This window comes from Notolepis coatsorum (genome assembly GCF_963971535.1).
Source record: "Notolepis coatsorum genome assembly, chromosome: 5".
Lineage (NCBI taxonomy): Eukaryota > Metazoa > Chordata > Actinopteri > Aulopiformes > Paralepididae > Notolepis > Notolepis coatsorum.
In genome coordinates, this window is record NC_140169.1 from 187843546 (window position 1) to 187866642 (window position 23097).

The window sequence follows — 23097 nt, forward strand, 5'->3', positions numbered from 1 at the left end:
AAGTATTTCTATTCTATTCTATTCTATTCATCTTTCTTTTGCCAAAGTATAAACAGAGTCTTAAGCGAACACTGGTAGTATCGCGAGAGGTTAAGCGTTGGACTGTGACGTCAGAGGAGACACTCCAGGCTGCACTTGAATGCACAGACTGGAATGTATTCCGTGATAACACAGCCAATATTAACGAATACACTGAAACGGTGCTTGACTTTGTCTGTACTCTGGTAGAAGAAACAATCCCCTCTACCACAATTAGAATCTACCCAAATCAAAAGCCCTGGGTAGATAAATCCGTCCGTGAGGCTCTGAAAGTGCGCACCTCAGCCTACAACACCGGGCTTGTGACAGGCAACATGGATGAACACAAGACGGCAAGATACAACGTCAGGAGAGCAGTAATAGAGGCAAAACGGCGTTATAGGGATAAAGTTGAAATTCAGTTTGAACAGGCTGACTCTAGAGGTATGTGGCAGGGCCTCAGAACAATGACAGATTACAAAGGCACCTCCCTCAAACTGAACAGTGACATCTCCTTAGCAAATTATCTCAATACCTTCTATGCGAGGTTTGAGGCTGTGAATAACAACACCAGCCTACAAGCGACGGCAATGGGGGGGGGGTCTGCTGATGGAGACTCAGTGTTCAGGGTAACAGAGCATGAGGTGAGGCGGACCTTTAAAAAAGTGAATATCAGGAAGGCAGCAGGACCGGACAGCAGGACCGGACAGCATCCCCGGCCGCGTCCTAAAAGTCTGTGCCGACCAACTGGCCCCGGTATTCACTGACATCTTTAACCTGTCCTTAGAACAGGCTGTCATCCCCACCTGTCTGAAGAAGTCCACCATCATCCCTGTACCCAAAAAATCTACGCCCGCTTGCCTCAACGACTACCGCCCTGTAGCTCTCACCTCCATAGCCATGAAGTGCTTTGAGAAGCTAGTGAAGGGCTACATCTGTTCCTCCCTCCCCATCAACCTGGACCCCCTGCAATTTGCATACCGCCCTAACAGGTCCACGGAGGATGCCATAGCCCATTTGTCATGTAATGGGAAATCTCTATGGACTAAACGATGAGCCGTTTACAAATCATTCTGAGGCATTATTAACAATAGAAAAGTTTATTAACAATAACAAGAAAGTTTATTTCAACGTGGCCACGTATGAAAGGACAGTCAACAGCCAGAGACAGTATATGTTAACCCACTAGCGCAGGGGTGGCCAACCCACATGCGGCTCTTTGCCCGTCAATGTGCGGCTCTTCCATCCATAAATTTTTTTTTTTTTTTTTTTTTTACTTTTTTTTTTTTATGTCACTCATTCCATAAGGACGTAGAATAAACATTTACAATTTTTTTTTAAATGGTCCATTTGCATGTTCTTGGTATCTGAATCTAGGGACATATGGATCAGTGTCAGAAATAGTGTGTCTGTTACTAGGCTTGAGTAAATTGTAATGAACCAAAGGAGAATATCAATTCTATTTAAAAAAAAAATATCTTTGACTGTAAATAACACCATGCTAAAATTGACCAGACCTGAAAAATCTAAGCAAATGAATAAAGGGAAGATGATTAAACAGAAGGTTTTGTAGATACAGTACTGAATTCTGCCATCTTTTTTATAATGTAAATTTCTCCACCATTTTTCATCATATTGCAACACCGTTTTTTGCAAGACGTTCACAGAAAGGTAGAGAAACTAACTGCATTCTGTTTTATGGCAATAACGTTCAGGTTTGTGGGAGATAATCCCAAAAAATAAGAGAAATTAAAAAGTAAATCCAGAAGTCAGATGATTGACAGGGGCTGGTGTGAGCTGGGTAGGGTAGTTTTTCGAAATTTGAAAGCCCTGAGTCTCTTCCTTCAAAAGACTACACTCACTTTTGGCTGTGCCACTTCCTCCTGTCAATATGCGCCGGTTTCCGACTCAATGCCCTGAGATTTCTATAATTTTATATTTCACTAATAACAGTTAAAATAATTGGTAAACAAACATAATGCTGAAAATATACACTTTTACTGTATATCTCGGGCTTAAGAGGTTAACCCTGTGAGGCCCAAATTAAAAAGAAATTAGCAACTTCAGAGGCCAGAGGGTGGGACATATAAACACATTTACTATCAAATAGCATTGTGAGGCTGAACAACAGGACCAATTGACTATACATGTGCTTAAAGGGGAACTATCTTATAAATGGCTTTTTTCAGTGTTTACCATTGTTTCTTAGCTATGTGGACTTATATTAATAGGATATATGTCTCTAATTCTCATATTGGCGAATTCTTCCAATTCTCCTCTCACAATATTCACCCTCACTGAACTGAATCATCTGAAAATGTGCATATCTGTGATGTCAGAGATTTCTCAGCTGCATAATAATGTGGCAGTTGATGTGGCAGTTGGCACCAGGCCACACAGTGGTTGGAGCCCAGCCTCAAAACGGCTTAAGATCTTGAGGTAGAAAAATGCGGTTTTTAGTACTTGATTAGAAATACAAAACAATGCATTTTTTTTGAAAAAAAACCTAGGTGTTCCATAGACTCACAGGAATTGTGTAAAAGTGCCCAAATAGTGAAAGAAATAGTAAATAGTAGTATAATAGTTAATAGTTCCCCTTTAACATTTTTTAAATAAACATTATTTTTTTAAATGGCTAAAAGTGATTTTGTAATTTTGCAACCGTGGGTCTCACAGGGTACTTTTAACCCTGTGAGGCCCAAATAAAAAAGACATTAGCAATTCAGAGGCCAGAGGGTGAGACCTATAAACACATGAAGAGTGCCGTGACTGAAAAAAAAGGTTGAGAAACGCTGGTATATGGTGTGGCTCTTTGTGGTACCACAGTCATTTTTTTGTGGCTCTTAGTCTCTGACTGGTTGGCCACCCCTGCACTAGCGTCTGGCCGAAGACTGACCCCGAGCCTTGGTCAGACATACAATTAAATACATGACATGACGTAGAAGAAAACAAAATGGCTGGTTAGAGAAATTAATAATACGACTATGTTATGGCTATAGCCTGGAAGGAAAACAGCTCTGTCTAACAGTTCCCATAACCTTGGGTTATGGCTCTGAAGAAACACAATCCCGTGACCTATAGTCTGGGCCTTTATAATAGAATACTCATTGTAACTGTCTATGTGGCTTATGGCCTATATGGCAAAACATAGTTTAATACATAAGGATATTCTGAAAGTCAACAGAAATGGCTCCCATCTACAGGAGTTAATAACAACATTGTTTTGGCTGGCCGGGGAGGACAGAGGACTATTGTGTGTGTCTTTTAAAGAGACACACACACATTACGCTGATCTCAGTGTAACAGTCTGTAAAATGATAAAACAACACAGATCCATAATGACATGATAATATATTCCACGACAGTTCCCTCCTCTTGATAATATTAATCACAATCATTATCACTTCATAAAGACAACAAAAAATATTATCATTCAAACCAAAAATAACACAGATTATAATAACTCAGCAAAAACTATTTTTATTATCTAAAAACAGTCACTCGAGGGAGAACGAAATCCACACATCAACGAATGATGACGGATGACAGGTAAACAGGTGGTCTCCAGCAAAACCCCTGTCTGGATGGTCGGGATTTCACAACACAGTGTCCAGGCTCTGGGCGCTCAAGGCCATACTACTCCCACCACCAAGCTGAAAAAAATTGAAATCAGAAAAAAAAAACAGGAGAGTATCTCGCCAAAAAGATAATTTCCCCTTATACAAAACAAAAACCTTCTCACAAAACTCTTAGCGAAAACAGAATAACAGCAAGAACACGTGACTGCATTCCCTCAGAGGCCGGGAGATAGCCAAAACAAAACTAAAATTTGCAGACTCTTCACAAAGAATGAAACATAACTGGTTACCATTGCAATGTACAGCATATTCAAAAACATCTCCAACCGAATCAAGTTCATTACATCATTACCTAATATCTCTTAGGGTGATACTGTAATATCTGTATGTATTGTGGTTCAAACTTGCCTCATTTATTATCCGTGACGAATCCCGGAACGGTCTCTCCTCCTTCCCCCGGCCGATGGTCCAAGCACCCTCCCCTGCAGTCCATGTATGCCGTGGCTCGGTCCCGATGATCCTGTCCGGTGAATGGCTTAGACCTGCTGGAAACTGTCACTAAGATCTTTATCTCAGGACCACTCATAATATCAGGCCGGCCGTCATTTGATGTCCTTAGCGTCCCATCAGCTGTCGGTCGATGGTCTTAACGCCCCAACGTTCACTAGCCGATAGGCCCTCTGCCCCCCAGTTCTGGAGCAGATTGGGACAGCTTACTTTCTCAGAAACCAGCTGTAGTCGGTCCCCCCACTCAGGCCCTTGGTTGTGGCCCTCATGAAACAGGCCTGCTGGAAACCATCTCACAGATCTTTGTCTCGGCTGATGGTCACGGAGAACTGTCCAGTGTCATAGCTGTAACTGCAGAGCAGAACCCCGGTTCAGTAGAATAGCTGTAACTGCAGAGCAGAACCCCGGTTCAGTAGAATAGCTGTGCCAGCACTCAACAGCGGTCCTCTGCGCGTCCTCCTCTTGGGCAGAGACGGGGTGCCTGGACCGCACAGGAGACTGAAGAGAGACACGCTCATCGAGAGACATCACCAAAGGAAAAAGAGAAAAAGAAATAACAATAAAAATCAAAGCAATACATAGCTCAAAAATAACTGAAAACAAACAAGATTAAAGAGAGAGAAAGAAATAAAAAATTTAAAAACTGTGGTTCCTGAGTCTTGGTTTTGATCAGAGGACTCTTCATTGGGGGTCGCATTAATTAACCTGATTGTTTGTGTAAGTGTCATACTCATTTTTGGAACTGTTGCATGAACTAAAAACAATCTCCTAATGTATTCTGAAGCTGGACGAAGGTCATTCAATTACACTGTCACTCAGGTTTAGAGTGTTGTAGTTCTCACATCCTTACCAGAGGACAGGTCTAAGACTGAACTGAACTTAAGGGGAGACACTGCAGGTGAACTAATATATATCACAATGAAACTTCCCCAGTTGACTACTTATATTAAGACAATACTTTTTTTGTATTACAATTGTACGTTCAAATATGCAAATGAGGCCTGATCTACTTAAATATGCACTAATTTGCATATAATTCCAGGACAGAAATCTGAACAGTGGATAAAGCCATTTTCAAAATTATAGCTTCATTTTGTTGACATATTAGAGCAGGGTATGAATGCGATATCAACAAACCCCTCTGCAAATACCTTCAGAACACAGATATGAATAGAACTGGAAGGTTTGGTGTATGTGACTCTTAAAACTCATTTTTGGGAAAACGCCTTCAAAGTTCCGTTTTTGTAAAATGCCATACTTTTTTTTTTTTTAAACAGATTTTTACAAACACAATACCTAACCAAACCTTTAGTAATAGACAACCTAAACACATGCCTGATAACTGAATAATAATAATAATGATGTTACTGAACTGAACAGAACTACACACAGGCTACAAACAGTGTAGTGCAGTGTAGTACCCCCTAATAGGCAAATTAATGGTCACATTTCTATGGTATCTGTTCGTGTGCGTTTCCTTCACACCAGAAAAGACAAGCATGTGAGGCAGAGACTAGGGATGAAAATGAACTGGCAAACTCCAGTACATTTATGTGGAAACTGAAAATGTTGATTAATGTGCATTGTCCCTGGTAAATTAATTAATTAATACAATTAATGTCCCTACCCTTCCAACAAATAAACCAGTACCACAAGTGGAAAATAGGAAGGACAGCAGTATTTTGCACTAACAAATTACGGACAAATTGCTTGTGTTATGTCAACTGAGCTTTACAAAACTGTCATGGGAGGTGACTACTCTATTTCCTGTATTGGCCCTCTGATAATATGTGGTGAGAGAGTCTATAGAGAAAAGGTCTATAGTGAAAGAGTGATAGACAGGTAATAAGAGTGATAGACAGGTAATTTGCCAATGAGAGATATCGGTGTTTTTTTTTCAATGTATATTTGGTTTATAACTGATATATAGAGACAAGCTTTAAGAGGGTAATACCATTATCATTGTAACGGCCAAAATGGATTAATGTGTAGTGGATTTATGTGACCAGAAGGTGGCGCTTCTTTTATTTAAGCGTCAGGTAAACCTGTAGGAGGAGGAGTTTTGACCCGGAAAAGGGCAATGGTTTTTGACCGCACGTACGACGCAGGTCTCAGGTCGAAATGTTTGTATCCAATTAGATATCGTATTCATTATCATTTAATCAGTTTAAGGAACAAAAACAAGGATATTCTGTTTGCACGGTGAAGCAAATAAATATCATTTTCCAAGTAAGCTGCCTGCATTGTGTCATTGGGACAAGGACTGTTTGGTATGAGACCAGGAATATAACGGCGCGTCAGCCAGTCTAACTACGGGATCAAGATTTCTCAGTAGCTCCGTATAAAACGGGAGCTCCTTTAATATTAGTAAAAAACCACGCACCAGTTTGGACTCTCGTTTGGAGACTGGGGAAGATTCGCTGCGTTTGGACGTCGGGAGAATCTCCACCGGAGGAAGACGAGGAGCTGCTGTTGTCGTTGTGGAGGAAGAGGATTCTACTGTTGCTGCTGCATCGGGGACTCGGGGAGCCGCCTGCAACCTGTTCGTGGACGAGGAGCACACCGGTGCTGATCCGAAGTTTGGCTGAGGAACAGTACTGGACCGCGAGTACTGATTCGTGAGCGACAACATGGTATCCAACGCAAGGAGGCAGGAGTATAGCGCTATATAAATACATGGCCATGTAGAATTGTGTGCACACATAACTTGGGGTTGAGCATAAATCCATGGTTGCTGAAGAGGAATAACACTTGACTACGCAGACCTTTTTGTATTAACTATGTTGCGCGACTCGTCACCAGCCGTCTCGTTTTAACTCAGACTATCTAATAACATGGCGACGCGCAAACCGGCGTCAAACGTTTCCATGGAGACCACAGCGCGCTCCGCTGTTAGCGGTGACGTCACTGGGAAACGTGTCGTTAAAATGACTGCCAAGGCTGTTGCAGAACATTGTGGCAAATTGAATGCCAGCAGAAAACGTAAATTTAACATGGCAGCCAAGATAAAAGATTCAATTCTTGGTTTCATGTTAAATAATGAGAAGGAAAAAGTAGAGAATGCTCTTACAGATTTGAGTCAGGTGTGTTATGAGGCGAAATGCATACATGACAATCTGTTGGGTTATACGTTACAGGATGAAAAAGAAGAACAAGACATCTGGTTTAAAGCAAAAATGTTGTCAATCAATGAGTGTATTTCAAATGCAAAACTGTGGGTTTCAAATATTGAAGATATAACAAATGTACATGATGAAAATGATGGTAAAACAACTGAAGGTGATTTGCATTTAATTGATGATGGTATTGCTCCAAATGACAGTGTGTCAAACATTGTGAGCAAATACTCAAAAACAAGTAGCAGGTCATCTGCCAGGATTTTAGCTGAAGCCGATAGAGCTGCACTTCTCGCTTGTGCTGATTCTCTAAAAGAAAAACATGCTTTGGAGGAGCAGGAGCATCAGCTGAGGAAGCAGGAACTAAAGTTGAAAAGAAAAAAGGAACAACTGGAGGTGGACACTGAATTGGCTGCAACCACTGCAAGGTTGGCCGTGTTGCCCTCCTCTGAAAGTAAGCGTTCATCTCGTGCACCTTCAAATGCAATGAATTCCTATTTTGAAAGGGAACACCACAAGCTAAATCCTGTTGCAAGGGAATATCAACCTGGGACATTAACACAACGAAGTAAATTGACACAATTGTCAATACCACCAAACAAGCCTGTGGATGTGAGACCAAAGGAACGTGGTCAATGGCATAGCACTGCTGCTAACCGCCAATATAATCACAACCACAAGGAACAGGAAAGCAGAATGGGAACAACTGACAATGTTCAAATCAATTCAAACCAACCTGCAAACATGCTTACCATCATGGAGAGGCAAAATGAGATAACTGCTGCTCTGGTGCAGCAACAGCATTCTAGGTCTCTGCCACCACGAGATATCCCAACATTTGAAGGTGACCCTCTCCAATACAGAACATTCATCAAAGCATTTGAACAAGGAGTGGAGGAAAAGGCAACAGAAGCTGATGCTTTGTATTATCTGGAGCAGTTCACAAGAGGACGGCCACAAGAATTGGTGCGTAGCTGCCAGCATAATGGCTCCTGAGCGTGGTTACGCAGTGGCAAAGGGTCTTCTTAAAGAACACTTTGGAAACCAGTACAAAATAGGAAATGCCTACATGCAAAAGGCCTTGGCATGGCAAACAATAAAATCTGAGGATGTCAAGGCACTTCAAGCCTACTCCTTATTCTTACATGGCTGCTGCAATGCAATGGAGGAGCTTCAGTACATGCAGGAGTTGGACATGCCTGTCAACATGAGGGCCATAATATCAAAATTGCCATTCAAGATGAGGGAGCAATGGAGGAGTACGGCTCATGGCATAATGGAACACACCCAGGAAAGAGCTCACTTCGAGGATATGGCTACGTTTGTGGAGCGACATGTTAGCCTTCTTTCTGACCCTCTGTTTGGTGACATACAGGATCCAAATTCTGGTGTGGTTGGCACAACATCTCTCACCAGGTTTGAATCATATCCCAACAGAGTGAAAAGAAACATTGTCGCCACCACAGTAATATCTGAGAGAGCCAAGGAGCTGACATCACCAACACCAGGTACAGTGAATGCTAGGAGAGCTGGATGCCTTTGCTGTGCTCGCAGTCACTCGTTGGAGGAGTGCAAACAACTGCAGGAGAAGAGGCACAAGGAGAAAATGTACTTTCTGAGGGAAAAGGGAGTTTGCTTTGCATGCTTATGTGTTGGTCACATGAGCAGAGATTGCGAAAGGCGCTTGGTATGCAAAGTCTGTGGTCAAACTCACCCCACCCTGCTTCACATCAAAAGGCAACCATCTTCTCCAGAACAGTTAAAGCAACCAACTTCACTGCAAACATGTGGACATACAGGGGCCGGTAAGGACCGGTGTGTATTAGCCATTCTCCCTGTGAATGTGAAAGCAGCAAACGGAAACATAGTACAAACATACGCCTTCTTAGACCCTGGTAGCTCAGCCACATTCTGCTCTGAACGCCTAATGCAGAGGCTGAATATCACAGGCAGAGGAACCACCTTCCTACTGAGCACCATGGGGCAAGAGACGGGTGTTCCAGCTTACTCCTTGACTGGGTTGGAGGTAGCTGGTTTGGACAGCGATGACTTTTATGTTCTTCCGGAAGTTCTCACACAGAAGAAAATGCCAGTCACGGCTGAGAACATGGTGACACCTGAAGAACTGTCTAAATGGTCATATTTGTCCAATGTACACATCCCACGCCTAAAAGCAAATGTCGACCTGTTGATTGGAACCAACACTCCCAAGATATTGGAACCTTGGGAGGTCATCAACAGTCACAGGAATGGCCCGTATGCTATAAGGACAGTGCTGGGATGGGTTGTTAATGGTCCACTGAATGGAAACAGTGGTGTTGTGGAGTCAGAGTTTCCCTCTGCTACAGTGAACAGGATCTCTGTGTGCAGACGGGAAGAAATGCTGGCCGATCAGGACAAACACAACTTCAAAGAAGTAGCTGTGAAGGAGAAGGAAGTGTCCAGAGAAGACCTAAGCCACCTGGAACAATTTGAAAGTTCAGCAGTGCTTCAGCAGGAGAGGTACTGCTTGAAATGACCTTTTAACAAGGAGGTCTGTCTGCCCAACAATGTGGGAGTGACTAGGCTGGATACAGCGTTTGAGGATGGACTCTTGAGAGTTGTAGGAACATTGAGCAGAGGATCAACACCAGAGGAAGCTAAACCTCCACTCATTCTCTCCAAGGACCAGCATGTTTCAATGCTCATTCTCAAGCATGTACACCAGAATCGGAGACATGGTGGAAGGACTCACACAATGTCCAAAGTGAGGAAGAAATGTTGGATCACCAACGCCCATGCAGCTGAGAAGATCATTGCTGAATGCAGCTTTTGCAAACACTACAGTGACAGTGCAGTGGAGCAAAAGATGGCAGATCTTCCAGCAGACAGAATCCTTCCTGACCTACCACCTTTTACCAACACAGGGGTGGATAAAGGAAGAGGAAACAGGAAAGGAGGAGGAACAGGAAGTCGAAGAACCAGGAAAGGAGGAGGAGCCAGGAGTGCTAACTCGCTTCAGAGGGGAACCGGTGGCATTCATGGGTGACATTCAAGCCATGTTCCACCAGGTGAAGGTCGCTGAGGAAGACAGTGATTTTCTGTGCTTTCTCTGGGACAAGAGGAAAAGGAGTTTGGCAGCTGGAGATATTGTAGTCGTCATGGACTCTTCAGCTCCTCGTGGGTCCTGGCCACTTGGCAGGGTTCTGGAGGTCTTTCCAGACAAACAAGGTCTGGTGCGGTCTGTGAAATTGCAGACTAAAAGTAGCACCATTGTAAGGCCGGTGACCAAACTGTGCTTGGTTCATGAAATGTAGATGCACTTAATCCGTGACATGTTTTGGCTCTTATTTGTTTTGTTTATTTACTTTTTGAATTGTTATGTCTGCCTGCCTTAACAATTAAGGGCCGGTGTGTAACGGCCAAAATGGATTAATGTGCAGTGGATTTATGTGACCAGAAGGTGGCGCTTCTTTTATTTAAGCGTCAGGTAAACTTGTAGGAGGAGGAGTTTTGACCCGGAAAAGGGCAATGGTTTTTGACTGCACGTACGACACAGGTCTCAGGTCGAAATGTTTGTATCCAATTAGATATCGTATTCATTATCATTTAATCAGTTTAAGGAACAAAAACAAGGATATTCTGTTTGCACGGTGAAGCAAATAAATATCATTTTCCAAGTAAGCTGCCTGCATTGTGTCATTGGGACAAGGACTGTTTGGTATGAGACCAGGAATATAACGGCGCGTCAGCCAGTCTAACTACGGGATCAAGATTTCTCAGTAGCTCCGTATAAGACGGGAGCTCCTTTAATAATCATCATTACCATTATCATCAGGGTTTGCACGTGTGTCTGTCTCTAGTCAAACTAGACAGAGAGCCATGGGCTCCGAGACACACATAATATTTGAATAGATACCACTATGAAACTTTCCCAATTTGTTATGTACATATAAACTAAGAAAAAAAATATATTGACGTTTTATTGTAACTAGTTCCATAGAAGACATGTTTAGGAAGCAAAATATAACAAAATCTCAAAATCAACAAAAAATAAAAATAAAAGTATATTCGACTATTCACCTGGGGTGTCTCGCCTCAAACAGACGTATAAGATTAAAGAGAGAGAGAGAAATAACATTTATTTCTGACTCTGAGATAGACCTCCGTCCTAAATCAACACCTCCCTGCCTTCCCAGTCTACGCCACTAGATGGTAGTAGAGCCCTGAATGGTATAAGGCCTAGGTCACACTGTTGTGGGAACTGCCTTGTTTTCCTTAAGAGTCAGTCATAATAAGTCATTTCAGCCTTCTCTCCGGGTAATTTTCCAGTCCCTTCCATGTCATATGCATGTATTAACTGTGTATTCAAGCGAGAGCTCGCTCTCACTTTGTGATCAGACATGAGTTTGAGAAAAAACAATTTCTTTTTCAGCCAGCTACTATGGCTTTTATATACTATATCTATACTGTACTTGTGCTGTATAATGACCATACATTTGAATCCAATCTAATATATAAACAGGAACATATGCAGGAATATCTGTAGATATAGATAAATAAATACATGCAATACACAGCACCACTGTACATGGCCATCACACAGTATTCTATGGGTAATGATTTCTTCAAATTTCTTTGTTGACAAAATCCCGTCTCCTCGGTCTGCACCCCCTTAACAATCGTGTGTATTGAGCCCTACTGTATTGTACCCATTCTGCAATCTGTTAATAAAGTTTCCAATCCATTAAAGGTCATGTTAAAGTGGTATGTGGTTATGTTGCTCTGATAATATCGTCTTGAAGTTGGCAACCTTCATACATTTTTCCCATGTTTTTTCAATCTTTTTCTTCATTTCATAGTTTATTTGAACAACACTAACCCAAATATAAACCTGTCTCTAGATTTTAGTCCTGATAAGATCCATTTTCTGGACATAGAAATCACTAAAGATTTGAATGGTGACCTACATACGTCATTGTACAGGAAGTTAACGCATAAAAAAAATACTATTTTACATGCGGAGAGCTTCCATCCCTCTACTTTGATCAATAATGTTCCCTACGGCCAATTTAAAAGAGTACGTAGAATCTGTGACAGTGAGGCTGTTTTTAGAGAAAAGAGCAGAGAAATGTATGATCGCTTTAGAGAACGTGGCTATACACATAATACTCTTAAAACAGCTATATCTGAAGCCGCTACTGTAGAACGCGACTCCCACTTAAAAAGAAAGACACTGACAGAGAAAACCAATAGGGTGTTTTTTCTCTACCCCTTATAGTACTAAGGCCTTTGCTGTTCGCAATATAATTAAAAAGAATTGGAGCTTGATCCAATGTGATGAGGCCCTGTCTAACATATTCCCTGACCCACCCCTCTGTACATTTAGGAGAGCTCCCAATCCCGGAGATAAATTAGTACGAAGCCATCTACCGGCAGATGTCAAATCTACATGGTTACCAAAGCCTCCTATAGGAACGTATAGATGTGGTCACTGCAAACAATGCGATGTGGTGATAAGATCAAAAAGGTTTCACCCACCCAGTTACAAAACAGACATATACTTCTGGGGCTTCATTAATTGTCAAATGACACATGTTATTTATATACTGTCTGTCTGTCTTGTTCCAAATGTGACTCTTTTTATGTTGGTCGTACGAAACGCCGCCTACTTGATCAACTGGCAGATCATAAATATGCTATCAAAACTAACAACATGGATTATACAATGGCTAAACATATTCATGAAGTTCACCATAGTACCTCCGTTTTATTTACAGCTATCGGAATTGACAGTGTTCCCCTCACGTCTAGAGGAGGAAATAGGCCAACCTGGGTCACATGATGTGCCCGAGTACTCGCGGAGGAAAACGCCGTCTTGACCTTTATTTTGAAGGCCACCGCTCCGTCTTTTCCGGTGTTCTTAGACTTTTATTTTGAAGCCCACCCACCGGACCGGAAGTATTGTTGTGTGATTATCATATGCGCGAACAACTTGTCTCGTCCGGTTCTGTGTTTTTGAGCCAATGATACGCTAATGATAAAACAAATGTTGCCATTGCTGGTGAACAACTAACTTTAGGTGCTCCAGTAGCACACCATGTTACCGCGCTCACGCGGGACTCCGTGCTGCGTCACGGATCTGGTTGACTCCGAGTTCGATTCCCGGACTCGCCGTCATTTGCCGAATGTCTCCCCCTGCTCTCTCTCCCGTTTCACCCTGCAACTGTCGGTCATGCTTGACCAGGAAAGCGATAAACGCTAAAAAATAAAGTTAAAAAAAAAAAAAAAAAAAAAAAAACGAACTTTAGGTTCGATTTAACGTTAGCTCCTAACGTTAGATGCAGCTACTACAGGCAATCAACGATGAAGACACCAAGGAAGTGTCAAATCCCTATATCCCAGAACAGTAGCCCTGTGGTGTGTAGGCAATCTACCCCTTATAATAAATTGATTCATGTTTAACTTGTCCCCGCTGTCAGTCCTTTAACCACCCGCTTATTGTAAACAATGATGCATGTAATTGTGTTAACGTTATTCTGTGTCGTAGCCACCCGTTTATTCATTTTGTTAGCTATTTAGCTAATGTTGTTATCACTGAACGAACACCACCCATAACGCTACTCGGTTAAAAGGAAACACTATTGAGAACCTCTGAGTGTAATGGACCTAGTGTCGCCTCTCTACCCCCCATATATATATATATAACACATATACATATATATATATATACATATAACAACCCCTGCGTTTATAAAAAATAACGTCACCTAGCCGGTCTCAACTAGGATTTTAATCATTGCGGCAATTAATCGATTTATTTATTGTATGATAGCACGCACATAATTCTCCCTCACATATCTGTAGATACCATATCTATACCTGTACCTATCCAGTGGGTCCTTTAGACCTAGTGTCGACTCTCTACGTGATACATGCGACCCGTAGGATAGTTCTATGTATTGATCACAGACATAAGTGTTAATTTATGTAAATATCGATGAGTATTTTGGTGGCCGGTACAATGCGATGAGAAAAAACAGTGATAACAAACCCTGCGTTTATAAAAAATAATGCCACTAGGCACATGCACTGCAAACTACTTTCAGTTATCAGATCATTGATTAAGAAAGATTTGTTGCTCAATGATCTAACATTTCAGAAGGGCCATTGTCAGTGATTTGTTTACATGGCCGGCCTTAATAGATTTCTGTACCTGTATTTCTATCGATCAGCACTTTGCTGTGTGCAGACCTCAATGTGCTCCTCCATGATACTCTGTTATAAATCTGATAGGGTTTTTCAGTGGAAATATCTAATGACAAATTGCATTTCAACTCGAATTGTTTTCTACCCTTCTCATAGCGTGCGTGCATGTAAGAATGTGTGAGTGTGCGCTATACTCTGCCTGCCATCATCCTGTCCTCAGGTCGATGCCTCCCCGCCGTGCGTCCAGTCAATGCGCTGAGGGCCGGTCCCGCCTTGCAACTCCGCTCGCCATTGTGCTTTTTTCCTCTCAAACACCTCCTTATAGGCACAATTTTTATGCCAATGACCGGCCCCGCCGCATATAAAACAAAAACCAGCAGCTTTGCGCTGCCTCTTTCCCGGGACCTTCCTCGGGATGCCCTGCCCAAGCTGTGAGACCGTTTTCACCAGGGCTAACTGTGACTGTCCGACCGCTGTTATCAGTGACAGGTGTGACCGCTGCGTCAGCTCTTGAGCATACAACCTCAGCATCTCTAATTGTCTGGCCAATTCATCTGCTGTTATTGATCCAGCCTCATGTGTGGCCGCTGCGGCGGGTGGCATATGAGGCCTGTCTCCTCGCACCGGAGTTGATGGTCGTCGGTGAGACCGCTGACGCGGCGGGACAGCTGGTGACGCACACGGAAAGGCACCGAGCCCGAAATCCAGCCCCGGGCACACCGTGGGAGAAGAGAAAGAGAACAGAGTGTTAGCTTCTTCCCTCACAACCCCACAGGCCGCCCCCTGCTCCTCTAAACTGTCCACATTCTCCATTCTCTAACACGCTTCTTTTTCCCTTAACAGACAAAAACAACACAAAATTAAAATATGTGGCCCCCAAAAAATTTGGTTCCTCTAAGCACTCTGAGATAAAAAGCTCTGTGAAAACAGCGTATCAACAACGCCCTATCCTATTTCTTTTCAGAAAAACTGCAGTTTTTGACCAGATAGGTGATAGAAACTAATCACACCACACAGCACCTGCCTCCCCTCTTGGTATTCTCCACGCACAGACCCTCTTCCCGCCTCCTTGTGAAATAATAACCAAAAAAAACAAAAACAATCAGTGCTTAAAAGATAACCCACGCTGATAGCATCACGCTGGTTTCAACCGGAAAAAATGTGCCGGAAAGTTTGGTTTCTTACATATCTCGATGTGATTTATCAAGAAATATCTACAGCAAGAATTCTGGGTCTCAATGAATCCAAAATGACAATGTGGTTAGAAGTGGTGGAGAGAATAAAAGCTAGCTTATAATGGTAGTGTCTGGTTAGGAGCGAGGGATAATGGAGGTACTATCCAAAGAGGGGTCCGGGAGGGGGGGTTCGAGCTGGAGCATATGTGTGTAGGTTTTTAGATAACAGGTATTAGGGGTATATCCTGTATAAGACATTGGTATAAATGGTAATTTCGTTGGATATACACTGTGTATTAATGCTTGTGTATCTTATCGTGTGTTGTCATGTTTGTTTATATGTGTGTTTAAAAAATAATAAAATAAAAATAACCCACGCTAAATAGTGGGACCCATTGCATGAACTCCTGTAATTCCTAACATACTTCACAGTACACTTTGCACACGCCTACCTCTATCGGATACAAATGTAATTCTCGCTAATTACCAGAACGCACCCCTTAAATCCAAGTAATCAGAGGAACACAAGAGGGTTACACACAGGGAAAAAAAAACTATGTTCTAATGTTAGACACCCACTTGACCCAGAACCCCAAAAATAACTTCAATACCCCACTCGCATCCCCATAGGTTTACCTGTCAGAGTTGACAAGACAGTCGTAGACAGGCGTCCCCCTTCTCCTGTATTATCTCGGAGGCTTTGAGGCAGGAGATATTAATTCTCCCCTGGACTGCTCGTCGGCAATCACCACTCTGTCATACGCTATCTGGTCAACCTAGACGTCCTAATCTAATCGTAACCTAACTACTTTATAGATGCAAAACAAACCCACTTTAAACAGAATGCCAACAGCTCACCGAATATTCCCCACGCGTCCCCAAGGTTCAAGCCGGAGGTGACAGCAAAACGGACGGCGCAGGTGGTTCTCTCCCCCTCTCCAACGCGCGGAGGAGTTTGAGATAAGGAAGCGCTTCCCCTGAAACTCAAGATTCAACCTGTCCACAGAGCCCGCTTCGCGGCCAACTCGACCCCCATTGCTTTAAAATCTAATAAACTAGTTAAAACAAAAAATATCCCATTATTTCTCTCGTCGCCATCTGTAATGGGAAATCTCTATGGACTAAACGATGAGCCATTTACAAATCATTCTGAGTCATTATTAATAATAGAAAAGTTTATTAACAATAACAAGAACGTTTATTTCAACGTGGCCACGTATGAAAGGACAGTCAACAGCCAGAGACAGTATATGTTAACCCACTAGCGTCTGGACGAAGACTGACCCCGAGCCTTGGTCAGACATACAATTAAATACATGACATGACGTCGAAGAAAACAAAATGGCTGGTTAGAGAAATTAATAATACGACTACAGTATGTTATGGCTATAGCCTGGAAGGAAAACAGCTCTGTCTAACAGTTCCCATAACCTTGGGTTATGGCTCTGAAGAAACACAATCCCGTGACCTATAGTCTGGGCCTTTATAATAGAATACTCATTGTAACTGTCTATGTGGCTTATGGCCTATATGGCAAAACATAGTTTAATACACAAGGATATTCTGAAAGTCAACAGAAATGGCTCCCATCTACAGGAGTTAATAACAACATTGTTTTGGCTGGCCGGGGAGGACAGAGGACTATTGTGTGTGTCTTTTAAAGAGACACACACAGATTACGCTGATCTCAGTGTAACAGTCTGTAAAATGATAAAACAACACAGATCCATAATGACATGATAATATATTACACGACAGTCACATATAAGGTACATGTACATTACAGTGTGTTAGGGTTTGAACCAACCTCAATCGCACGGCACAGACAGGAAGTTCAGAGTTAGCCAAATACTAGGGCGTATTTATTTACAGAGTCACAAAAGGGGTAAAGTAACAATTATGAAACAACAAGGGAGACTGCCATCGGCAGAGTTCTCTGCGGCTCTGCAGATCCTCCTGGTGATAGCAGTGGGGAATCGGTATTTGACGTTGTAGCGGCTCTGCAGATGCTCCCAGCTTTAACTCGAGGTGGAAAACGGAGAGAGAGAGAGATATCAACAACAGTCCAACGAAACACAGAGGCAGTGTGGTTCCCTCCTCCCTTAGCTGTGTCCAGAACCAATGAACAGTAACAATCTTCAGTGTTCTCCACAACACACAAGTTAGCTGAGTTTAGTGCAAACAGAAATGATATCTTCAGTGTCTCTTCAAAACACACACTTCAACTGAGTCCAGTGCAAGCAAAAATGATAATCTTCGGTGTTCGTCACACACACAGACAGAATAATCCAGAGGGGTTTGGTTCCAACTCACCCAAGCGCAAACGCGTAAAGCGGGTAAACGAGGCGCAGCTCCAAACGGGGAACAAGGTTCTCATCAGCGGATCTCCACAGAAAGTCCTGGAGGGAAAGAAGACGAGGCACAGCAACGGGGAAAAAGCAGGCAAAAGCAGTTGTATTCCAAAACGACCCGACATCGATTGAAGGGAAGTCCCAGTATAAAAAGCCTCTGGGGCGCTAATCAAAAACTATGACAGGTGTGCGCTGGAATTGATACTTGCTCCAAAAGCGTGTGGCGGGGAATGCACCAATCAACACAGCACCTTAAAGGAGCGGAGCGTGTGGCGGGGAATGAACCAATCCTCACAGTACCCCCCCTCCACGGGAGCCACCCGGCGACCAGCCCGACCCGGCTCGTTCGGGTGAGCACGATGGAAGTCAGTGATCAGGCCGGGGTCCATGATGAGCTGGCGGGAGACCCAGCTCCGTTCCTCCGGGCCATACCCCTCCCAGTCCACCAGGTACTGGAACCCCAGACCCCGCCGTCGAATGCCCATCAACCGGCGGACCAGTGTCCGTCCACCATCTCGGGAGGAGGCGGGTCCGGAGCAGGAGGCATCAGGGGACTGAGAGAGACAGGCTTAACCCGGGATACATGGAAAACGGGGTGAATGCGCATGGACGCAGGAAGCTTAAGACTCACCGCCGCCGGACTGAGCACCTTCAGAACCTTAAAAGGACAGACGAACCGGGGGTTGAGCTTCTTGGCCGAGGACCGAAGCGGAAGGTCCTTTGCGGACAGCCACACCCTCTGCCCAGGGTGGTACGTCGGCGCAGGGACCCGGCGCCGGTCGGCCCCACGACTGGCGCGCTCCGATGACCGGAGCAGCGCAGTCCTGGCGATCTCCCAGACCCGACGGCACCGGTCGAGATGCTCCTGTACGGAGGGAACTGCCACTTCCGACTCCTGTGCAGGGAAAAGAGGGGGTTGGTAGCCCAGGGATACCTCAAAAAGTGAGAGGCCGGTGGCGGAACTGACCATGGAGTTGATGGAGTACTCGACCCAGGGAAGGAAACGGCTCCAAGAAGCGGGTTTCTCGGCAGCCACACATTGAAGAGCAGACTCCACTCTCTGGTTCATCCTCTCTGTTTGTCCGTTAGTCTGGGGATGATAACCAGAGGAAAGACTGACCGTTGCCCCCAATCCCTTGCAAAAAGCCCGCCATACCTGGGAAGTGAACTGGGGCCCCCGGTCCGAGACGACGTCCTGGGGAAACCCATGGAGGCGAAACACGTGGCGTGTCAGGAGGTCCGCCGTCTCGGCCGCCGAGGGAAGCTTGGGAAGGGCCACGAGGTGAACCCCCTTGCTGAACCGATCCACCACGGTCAGTAGGCACGTGTTCCCCTGGGAAGAAGGAAGACCCGTGACGAAGTCCAACGCCACATGGGACCAAGGGCGGCTCGGAATGGGAAGCGGCTGCAATAGCCCGGAGGGTGCCTGGTGGGAGGCCTTGCTGCGGGCGCAGACTGCGCAGGCCAGTACGAACTCCTTGACGTCGTTCCTCATGGTGGGCCACCAGAATCGACGAGCCAGGAAGGAGAACGTGCGATGAACGCCTGGGTGGCAGGCGAACCGGCTGGTATGGCCCCACTGGAGGACCCGGGACCGGACTGAGTCGGGGACGAAGAGACGATGAACCGGTACATTGCCTGGAGCGCGATGGAAGCGTAGGGCACGCCTTACCACCCCCTCGATGCCCAAGGTGACTACTCCTACCACCCTGGCCTCTGGGAGGATGGGAGTCGGGTCCTCAGTGGTTGGAGCCCCCTTGGAGTGTAACCGGGACAGGGAGTCGGCCTTCGTGTTGCGGGAACCAGGGCGAAACGTCAGCGAGAAGTCGAACCGACTGAGGAAGCTGGCCTATCTTGCCTGCCGGCCATTGAGGCGCTTGGAAGCACGGATGTACGTCAGGTTCTTGTGGTCCGTCCAAATGGTAAATGGCTCCTCGGCCCCCTCTAGCCAATGACGCCACTCCTCCAAGGCAGCCACAACCGCCAGCAGCTCCCGATTGCCGATGTCGTAGTTCTTCTCGGCAGGGAGGAAACGACGTGAGTAGAAGGCGCACGGATGTACCTTCTGGTCCGTTGCCGACCGCTGGGATAAGATAGCTCCTAGTCCGGTATCCGAGGCGTCCACCTCTACGATGAACTGTCTCTTGGGGTCTGGATGGAGCAAGACCGGGGCGGAAGTGAACCTCTTCTTGAGGGAGCGGAACGCAGCACACGCCGCTGGGGACCAGTCGAACGGCAGGGCGGGAGAGGTCAGCCTGGTAAGTGGTTCCGCCACCTGACTGTAGTTCCGGATGAATCTTCGGTAGAAGTTGGCGAACCCGAGGAAGCTCTGTAACTCCTTCCGAGAGGTGGGTTCCGGCCAATCGTCCACGGCCCGGATCTTGCGAGGGTCAGCTCGGGTCAAGCCTCTCTCCACGATGAAGCCCAGGTAATCGACGGAGTCGGAGTGGAATCGGCACTTCTCTGCCTTGACGAAGAGCCGATTGTGGAGGAGGCGCTCCAGCACACGGCGGACATGCTGGATGTGTTCCTCGAGGGTCTTGGAGAAAATGAGGATGTCGTCTAGGTATACCACCACAAACTCCTCCAGCATGTCACGAAGGACGTCGCTCATGAGCGCCTGGAATACCGCCGGAGCGTTGGTGAGGCCGAACGGCATTACCAGGTACTCGTAGTGGCCCCTGGGAGTCTTGAAGGCGGTCTTCCACTCATCGCCCTCTCGGATACGGACCAGATGGTAGGCACTCCGGAGGTCCAGCTTGGTAAAGACGGTAGCCTGGGTGAGAGGCTCGAAGGTGGAGTTCATGAGAGGAAGAGGGTACTTGTTCTTAATGGTGATCTCGTTGAGCTGGCGATAGTCGATGCAGGGTCGAAGGTCTCCGTCCTTCTTCCCAACAAAGAAGAAACCGGCCGCCACAGGGGAGGAGGAAGGCCGAATGAGTCCTGCTTCCAAGGACTCAGAGATATATTGATCCATCGCTGCCTTCTCAGGGACGGTCAGACTGTAGAGGCGGCTGCCGGGAAGGGGAGCCCCTGAGCGGAGGTCGATGGCACAGTCGTAAGGCCGGTGAGGCGGAAGGGCCTGAGCCCTGGACTTACTGAAAACCTCCTCGAGGTCGTGGTACTCGGGGGGTATGGTCGAGAGGTCCGGAGGCGGCTCACAAACGGATCTCCGGGGCGAGGGACAGGATGCCGCCTGAAGACACTGGGCATGACAGGAGGAGCTCCACCCCCTGATGGTACCGGAGGACCAGGCGATGTGGGGCTCGTGCAGCGCGAGCCAGGGCCGGCCCAGGACTACTGGGACAAGAGGGGATCTGGTGATAAGAAACTGGAGTCTCTCAACGTGGTTACCAGCAATGGTGAGCAGGACAGGACAGGTGCGTTGAGTGATGTCAGCCAGGCGGTGTTGGTCCAATGCGAACACCTCCAATGGCCTCACGAGGTCCTCTAGTGGAATGTTGGCCCGGGTAGCAAACTCGAAGTCTAGGAAACTCTCGTCAGCACCCGAGTCAATGAGTGCCTCCACCGTGGCCTGTTGGTCCGCCCAGGCCAGGGTGACGCTCATCAGACGGCTAGGTGGTGCACGGCTCTGGGAACGAGAAAAACGGCTCACCAGGATCTCCCGGGGTCCCGGCGAGCCTGGTCTTTTGGCCGGGTGGGGCAGTTGGAGATACGGTGTCCATCCCGACCGTAGTAGAGGCAAAAGCCGGACCTGAACCTTGCCTCCCGTTCAGCTTGGCTAAGATGTGAACGTCCCAGCTGCATGGGTTCCTCCCCGGGCACCGAACGGGAGGGGAAGGAACCACCAGTTGTGTTGGGAGCAGGGCGGGCCGCAGTACCGTCACGAGTACGGGGGGTCTGGGGAACCTCTGGAGGTCCCGGTCGGGTTCTCTCACGTCTTCTCTCCTGGAGGCGTCCGTCGATGCGAATGGCGAGGCTGAATAGGTCCTCGAGGGACTCAGGTTCCTCACGGGTCACGAGCTGGTCCCTGACAGCGTCGTTGAGCCTCCTCATGAAGGTGAGACGAAGCGCTTGATCGTTCCAACCGCTCTCCGTTGCCCCCAGTCTGAACTCCAGCACGTAGTCGGTGACCCCGCCACTGCCCTGCCGGAAGGTGCCCAACCGAGCTCCAGGGTCCTGGCCACGGGCTGGGTGGTGGAAAACCCTGCGGTGCTCTGCCACGAAGTCTGGGTAGGAAAAACAGAAATCAGCCCCCATTGCCCAGGAGGCAGTAACCCACTGTGCTGCCCGGCCTGAGAGCAGGTTAGTCATGTAAGCCACTCGGGCTCCCCTTGAAGTGAATCGGCTGGGTTGATGACGAAAAACCAACTCACATTGCATGATGAATGTGGCACAATCCTCGAAGTTACCATTGAACAACCGTGGTTCGGAGAGACGGGGCTCCCGAGGTGCGGGATCGGGAGGCGCGGGGCCTGCCACGGCTGCGGGTGATGCTCCGGCCGAGGCTCCTGTAGTAGGTGGGGTTACAAGCAAGGTGTTAACGGCTTCAATCAGCGCTTGTAATCGGTGGAGAATATTAGTCTGCTGATTACCCTGGGCTGTCTGCAGGCTAGCCAGAGAGCCAAGGGACTCCTGAATAGGCAGGACCTGGTCTCGGAGCTCCTGTACAGCAGCCGCACCTAGCTGTAGGCTGTGGTCGTTGGTTAATTCAATCTGGACCGCCAACGCTGTTCTGACCCTGTCTGTGTCGGCTGAGGTCGTCATGGTCGGGTCGTAATGTTAGGGTTTGAACCGACCTCAATCGCACGGCACAGACAGGAAGTTCAGAGTTAGCCAAATACTAGGGCGTATTTATTTACAGAGTCACAAAAGGGGTAAAGTAACAATTATGAAACAACAAGGGAGACTGCCATCGGCAGAGTTCTCTGCGGCTCTGCAGATCCTCCTGGTAATAGCAGTGGGGAATCGGTATTTGACGTTGTAGCGGCTCTGCAGATACTCCCAGCTTTAACTCGAGGTGGAAAACGGAGAGAGAGAGAGATATCAACAACAGTCCAACGAAACACAGAGGCAGTGTGGTTCCCTCCTCCCTTAGCTGTGTCCAGAACCAATGAACAGTAACAATCTTCAGTGTTCTCCACAACACACAAGTTAGCTGAGTTTAGTGCAAACAGAAATGATATCTTCAGTGTCTCTTCAA

General features: G+C 46.2%; 1 protein-coding gene across 3 annotated transcripts in view; it reads left to right on the forward strand.

Moving 5' to 3' along the window:
- inpp4aa (inositol polyphosphate-4-phosphatase type I Aa) overlaps nt 1-23097 on the forward strand; it is a 66440-nt gene that overhangs the window by 38142 nt on the left and 5201 nt on the right. The window lies entirely within an intron of this gene.